The 7,508-nt window shown below is 46.1% G+C and overlaps 1 protein-coding gene and 1 long non-coding RNA gene across 8 annotated transcripts in view; one reads left to right on the plus strand and one right to left on the minus strand.

Moving 5' to 3' along the window:
* LOC139247648 (uncharacterized) overlaps positions 1–7,508 on the plus strand; it is a 497,861-nt gene that overhangs the window by 328,085 nt on the left and 162,268 nt on the right. The window lies entirely within an intron of this gene.
* Positions 1–7,508, minus strand: part of LOC139247638 (zinc finger protein 229-like) — a 401,943-nt gene that overhangs the window by 17,844 nt on the left and 376,591 nt on the right. The gene's annotated exons all lie outside the window — the stretch shown is intronic.

Below are 7,508 nucleotides of genomic sequence, written 5' to 3' on the forward strand. Positions count from 1 at the left end.
TACATCCCTGTCTGGAGTAAAAAATAAAAAGGGGAAGGTAGCTCAACCGTGGCTAACAAGGGAAATTAGGGATAATGTTAAATCCAAGGAAGAGGCATATAAATTGGCCAGAAAAAGCAGCAAATCTGAGGACTGGGAGAAATTTAGAATGCAGCAGAGGAGGTCAAAGGGTCTAATTAGGAGGGGAAAATAAAGTATGAGAGGAAGCTTGCAGAGAACATTTAAACTGACTGCAAAAGCTTTTATAGATATGTGAAGAGAAAAAGATTAGTGAAGACCAACGTAGGTCCTTTGCAGACAGAATCTGGTGAATTTATATGGGAAACAAAGAAATGGCAGACCAATTGAACAAATACTTTGGTTCTGCCTTCACTAAGGAAGACACAAATAACCTTCCGGAAATACTAGGGATTCGAGGGTCTAGCAAAAAGGAGGAACTGAAGGAAATCCTTATTAGTCAGGAAATTGTGTTTGGGAAATTGATGGGATTGAAGGCCAATAAATCTCAAGGGGCTGATAGGCTGCATCCCAGAGTACTTAAGGCCCGAGAAATAGTGGATGCATTGGTGATCATTTCCCAACATTCTATTGTCTCTGGATCAGTTCCTATGGACTAGAGGGTAGCTAAGTAACACCACTTTTTAAAAAAGGAGGGAGAGAGAAAACAGGGAATTCTAGACTGGTTAGCCTTACATCGGTGGTGGGGAAAATGTTGGAATCAATTATTAAAGATGAAATAGCAGCGCATTTGGAAAGCAGTGACAGGATCGGTCCAAGTCAGCATGGATTTATGAAAGGGAAATCATGCTTGACAAATCTTCTAGAATTTTTAGAGGATGTAACTAGTAGAGTGGACACAGTGGATGTGGTGTATGTGGACTTGCAAAAGGCTTTTGCCAAGGTCCCACACAAGAGATTAGTGTGCAAAATTAAAGCACATGGTATTGGGTTTAATGTATTGACGAGGATAGAGAACTCATTGGCAGACAGGAAGCAGAGAGTCGGAATAAACGGGTCCTTTTCAGAATGGCAGGCAGTGACTAGTGGAGTGCCGCAGAGCTGAGTGCTGGAACCCCAGCTATTTACAATATACATCAATAATTTAGATGAGGGCATTGAGTATAATATCGCCAAGTTTGCAGATGACACTAAGCTGGGTGGCGGTGTGAGCTGTGAGGAGGATGCTAAGAAACTGCAGGGTGACTTGGACAGGTTAGGTGAGTGGGCAAATGCATGGGAGATGCAGTATAATGTGGATAAATGTGAGGTTATCCACTTTGGTGGCAAAAACAGGAAGGCAGAATATTATCTGAATGGTGACAGATTAGGAAAAGGGGAGGTGCAATGAGAAATGGGTGTCATGGTACATCAGTCATTGAAGTTTGGCATGCAGGTACAGCAGGCAGTGAAGGTGGCAAATGGCATGTTGGCCTTCATAGCTAGAGGATTTGAGTATAGGAGCAGGGAGGTCTTACTGCAGTTGTACAGGGCCTTGCTGACGCCACACCTGGAATATTGTGTTAGTTTTGGTCTCCAAATCTGAGGAAGGACATTCTTGCTATTGAGGGAGTGCAGCGAAGGTTCACCAGACTGATTCCCGGGATGGCAGGACTGACATATCAAGAAAGACTGGATCAACTGGGCTTGTATCCACTGGAGTTTAGAAGAATGAGAGGGGGTCTCATGGAAACATATAAAATTCTGATGGGACTGGACAAGTTCGAGGCAGGAAGAATTTTCCCGTTGCTGGGGAGTTCCAGAACCAGGGGTCACAGTCTAAGAAAAAGGGGTAAGCCATTTAGGACCGAGATGAGGAGAAACTTCTTCACTCAGAGAATTGTGAACCTGTGGAATTCTCTATCGCAGAAAGTTGTTGAGTCCAGTTCGTTAGATATATTCAAAAAGGAGTTAGATATGGTCCTTACAGCCAAAGGGATCAAGGGGTATGGAGAGAAAGCGGAAAGGGGTAATGAGGTTGAATGATTAGCCATGATCTTATTGAATGGCGGTGCAGGCTCGAAGGGCCATTTGGGCTGCTCTGCATCTAATTTCTATGTTTCTATGACTCTCGGGCAAAACCACGAGATTACCCCACAAAAGAAAGTGCACCTGTATGGACATTTCGTCTTTGCTCCATTGGAACTGCTTGATCTTTCATGCATTTCCACTGGGACGCTGGACCAGCTCCCATGGAGGACACAGTTTTTTACAAGGGATAGTAAAGGATCCTGGCTGGTTTAGATCCTGATCTGGCAGGCTGGAACGGGTGCCTTTTCGTTTGCAAATGCATCCATCACCAAGAGCAAGTCTGCAGGCTGTGCCATTTCCACCCCGGTGGTGGGCAATGGTAGCCAACTGAGAGCATCAGTGCATTTCTCTGCCTGGTCTGTGGTGGATTACATAGTTGTATGCAGCCAGCATGAGCACCCATGTTTGGATGCGGGCAGAGGCATTGGTATTAATCCCTTTGCTCTCTGAGAATAGCGATATGAGCGGCTTATGGTCAGTTTCCAGCTCAAACATGAGACCAAACATGAGATACTGGTGCATTTGTTTCACCCCGTAAACGCATGCCAGAGCTTCTTTTTCAATCATGCTATAGACCCTTTTGGCCTTGGACAAGCTCCTGGACGCATAGGCGACTTGTGGCAATGTTCCCGATTCGTTAGCTTGTTGTAACACACACCGGATCCCGTATGAAGACACATCGCAAGCTAGCACTAAACGTTTACATGGGTTATACAAGACAAGCAGTTTGTTGGAACATAACAGGTTTCTGGCTTTCTCAAAAGCAGCCTCTTGTGATTTCCCCCATATCCAGTTGTCTCCCTTGCGTAGCACATGTAGGGGTTCTAGCAAGGTGCGTAAACCGGGTAGGAAATGACCAAAATAGTTGAGGAGTCCCCAGAACGACCTCAGCTCTGTCACGTTCTGTGGTCTCGGCATGTTCTTGATGGCTCTTCTGTCTTGGTGTCGGTTGGTCTGATGCCGTCTGCCGCGGTTCTTCTTCCTAAGAACTCGACCTCTGGTGCCAGGAAAACACACTTCATGCATTTCAACCTGAGTCCCTCGCGATCTAGCTGACTTAGAACCTCTTCCAGGTTCTGCAAGTGTTCGATGGTGTCCCGACCTGTGACCAGTATGTCGTCCTGGAAAACAACGGTGTGCAGAACCGACTGTAGCAGACTCTCCATGTTCCTTTGGAAAATTGCCACAGCCGATCAAATCCCAAACGGGCACCTATTGTAGATGAACAGACCTTTGTGCATGTTGATGCAGGTGAGGCCTTTTGAAGATTCCACCAGCTCCTGCGTCATGTAAGCCAGGTTCAACTTGGTGAATGTCTTTCCTCCAGCCAGAGTCGCAAATAAGTCGTCTGCCTTCGGTAGTGGGTACTGGTCCTGTAGCAAAAACAGGTAATCATTACTTTATAGTCCCCACAAATTCTGACCGTGCCGTCATCTTTGAGAACTGGAACAATAGGACTGGCCCACTCATTGAACTCCATCGGCGCGATGATGCCTTCTCACTGCAGCCTGTCCAGCTCAATTTTCACTTTCTCTCACATCATATATGGTACCGCCCGTGCCTTGTGTGTACCAAGAACCAAGTGGATCTGTACCTGTGACCCCGAGAAACTTCCGATGCCTGGCTAAAACAATGACGGGAACTTGCTCAGAACCTGGGCCCGAGGTCGATGGACGAGAGTGCTCGGATACTGTCCCAATTCCAACAGATTTTTCCCAGCCAGCTTCTGCTGAACAGTGTGAGGCTATCTCCTGGTACAATCCATAGTGAGAGTTCATGCACTGCTCCATCATAGGAGACTTTTACTGCTGCGCTGTCAATTACAGGGATCAGCTCTTTAGTGTAAGTTGTTACCTTGGTATGAATGGAGCTAAGCTTGGGCCTGTGTGCCTTGTTGCACCACAGCCTGTCGAAGGCCTTTTTGCTCATGATAGACTGCCTCGCACCCTTGTCCAGTTCCATGGATACTGGAATTCGATCCAGTTAAACTTTTAGCATGATCGGTGGGCATTTCGTGGTGAAAGTGTGTACCCTGTACACTTCTGCCTCCTTGGTTCGAGTCTCTAGTTCAGCCTGATCCGCCATGGATCTGTTCTCCTCTGCAATGTGATGGTTTGCAGGTTTTGCGGCTCATCTGCATATTCGCTGGAGGTGTCCCATTCTTCCACAGCTTTTGCACACATAGTGTTTGAAGCGGCATTGATGGGCTTGATGATCACCTCCACAGCACCAACAAGGTGTTAACTGCCTCGAATTAATGGTTGATGGTGGACTCTGGGTCATCTGAGGTCGTGCAGCTGCCGGCGTTTACGTTCTGCCTGAAAACGATGTTACTTTGTGAACAGTACTTGCCGAAACCTCTTTATGCTGCAAAATGTTTTTGGTGTTATCGCTGGTGGACATAAATGCCTGGGCTATCATAGAAACATAGAAAATAGGGCAGGAGTAGGCCATTCGGCCCTTCGAGCCTGCACCACCATTCAATAAGATCTTGGCTGATCATTCCATCACTATCCCTTTCCTGCTTTCTCTCCATACCCCTTGATCCCTTTAGCTGTAAGGGCCATATCTAACTCCCTCTTGAATATATCCAATGCACTGGCATCAACAACTCTCTGCGGTAGGGAATTCTACAGGTTAACAACTCTCTGAGTGAAGAATTTTCTCCTCATCTCAGTCCTAAATGGCCTACCCCTTATCCTTAGACTGTGTCCCCTGTTCTGGACATCCCCAACATTGGAGTGAGTGAGTGAGTGATGAGTGGGAGAATGAGCAAGTGAGTGATTTAGTGAGTGGGTGAGTGAGTGGAGTGGAGTGAGTGGGTTGGAGTGAGTGGGTGGGTGGGTGGGTAAGTGAGTGAGTAAGTGAGTTGGAGTGAGTGAGTGAATGTGAGTGAGTGGGTGAGTGGGAGTGAGTAGGTGAGTGAGTGGCTTTGCTCAGATTCGGTGTTTCAACAGTCAACAGTTTGCGAAGGATAACCTCATGGCCAATGTCAAGCACAAAAAAGTCTTTTCGCATTTGCTCAAGGAATCCATCGAATTTGCAATGTCCTGCAAGGCGCCTTAGTTCGGCGACGTAGCTCATCACTTCCTGGCCTTCAGACTGCTGACACATGTAGAATCGATACCTTGCCATCAGAACGCTATCCTTCAGATTTAGGTGCTTTCGGACCAGCGTACACAGTTCTTCATAGGATTTGACTGTTGGTTTCATCGGAGCGAGAAGATTCTTCATGAGGTCATAGGGTGTTGCCCCGCAGATGGTTAAGAGGATCGCCCTTCGTTTGGCAGTGTTCTCATCCCCTTCCAGCTCGTTGACTACAAAGCATTGGTCCATTCACTCCACGAAGGCCCCCCAATCGTCCCCTTCTGAGAATTTCTCCAGGATACCAACAGTTCTCTTCATTTAAGCGTGGTTGTTCGTTATCTCATCACCAACTGTTATGCTCATAATAAAGTAATGCAACTGAATACTGTAGACAATGAGTAAGTGTGACCTTAGCTCCTTTATGCAGACTCCATCCAGAATGCTAGTACAGCGTGGGAGGCCTGCTTATATACAGTGCTCCCAAGGGATGTTGGGATCCCTTGGGACTCCAACAGGTAAGCCCTTTGGTGGCAGAGTTATACAGGTTGCCTGGGGTTGCATACATGACATAGAAACATAGAAAATAGGTGCAGGAGTAGGCCATTAGGCCCTTCGAGCCTGCACCGCCACTCAACGAGTTCATGGCTGAACATGCAACTTCAATACCCCATTCCTGCTATAGAAACGTAGAACATAGGTGCAGGAGTAGGCCATGACAAGTGGGCCAAGGCAGCAGCGTGTTCTGCAGCCAATCGAGGTGCTTGAGGGTTGGAGCCTGAGTCGGGCTGTCAGGTGAGTCAGTGTGAAGCCCTCTTAAAGAATTTATCTTTTAACAGTTAAATCGAGGTTTGTTTTCTCAACATAACAGTTTAACATTTGTCAATATCTTGTTTCCCGAGAGTTCCTATTATGAGTTCCAGACACTTCAGTGCCAAGTGGAATAGATGTTGAAAAGATCATTCATTTCCCTCTTACCATGTCACTGTTACTTAAAGGGACAGAGATTGAGTTCCCCTCATTATGCAGTCGTAGTCATTAAAGTAACATCCTTCCTATTGGTAGTGAGTCATATTCTGGGCTGGAGGAATAGCTGGCGGCTTCAGCCTTTAAAATACTCCTCCACTTGTTCAAATCCCTCCAAAGTCTCACGCCTGCCTATCTCTGTAACCTCCTCCAGCCCAGCAACGCTCTTAATAGGTTGGGTTTGTTTTCTTAGGAACAAAGGAGGCTGAGGGGAGACCCTATTGAGGTGTATAAAATTGAGAGGGGCCTAGATCGAGTGCATAGGAAGGACCTATTTCCATTTGCAGAGGGGTCAACAACCAGTGGGCATAGATTTAAAGTAATTGGTAGGAGGATTAGAGGGGTTTTGAGGGGAAATTTCTTCACCTAGAGGGTGGTGTGGGGTCTGGTACTCACTGCCTGAAAGGTTGGTAGAGGCAGAAACCTTCACCACATTTAAAAAATACTTGGATGTGTACTTGAAGTACTATAACCTACATGGCTACAGACTAAGAGCTGGAAAGTGGGATTAGGCTGGATAGCTCTCTGTCAGCCTGCGCAGACACAATGGGCCTAAATGGCCTCCTTCCGTGCTGTAAATTTCTATGCTTCTATAATGAGAAACAATTTACAGTGTCGGGGGTCCATGTTGCTGTTAGTTAAAGGTACAGAGATTGATTTACCCTCATTATGCATCTTTAGTCGTTAAACAAAAATCTTTCCTGTTAGCAGTGAGTCACATTCTGCACTGGGAGAGATAGCTGGTGGCTTCAACCTTTAAAATACTCCTCTTGTCCAAATCCCACCAAGGCCTCATCCCTCACTATCTCTTTAACCTCCTCCAGCCCACCAACTCTCTTAATAAGGAGAAACAATTTTCAGTGTCAGAAGGTTCGGTAACCAGAGGACACCCATTTAAGGTGATTGGCAAATGAACCAGATGCTACACGAGGGGGAAAAATTAAGCAGCCAGATGTTATGGCCTGGAATGCACTGCCTGTAAGGATGATGGAAGCAGATTCACGTTACTTTCAAAAGAGATAAATATTTGAGTTGGAAATATTTGCAGGGTTATGAGGCAAGAGCAACGGAGTGGCTTGCATCCTCGTGTCTTAAGAGAAGTAGCGGCAGGTATAGTGGATACACTGGTTGTAATTTATCAAAATTCCCTGGATTCTGGGTAGGTCCCAGCAGATTGGAAAACTGCAAATGTAATGCCCCTATTTAAAAAAGGAGGCAGACAAAAAGCGGGAAACTAGTTAGCCTAACATCTGTGGTTGGGAAAGTGTTGGAGTTCATTATTAAAGAAGCAGTAGCAGGACATTTGGAAAAGCAAAATTCGGTCAAGCAGAGTCAGCATTGATTTATGAAGGGGAAGTCATGTTTGACAA

This window comes from Pristiophorus japonicus, unplaced genomic scaffold (genome assembly GCF_044704955.1).
Source record: "Pristiophorus japonicus isolate sPriJap1 unplaced genomic scaffold, sPriJap1.hap1 HAP1_SCAFFOLD_278, whole genome shotgun sequence".
Taxonomy (NCBI): Eukaryota; Metazoa; Chordata; class Chondrichthyes; family Pristiophoridae; genus Pristiophorus; species Pristiophorus japonicus.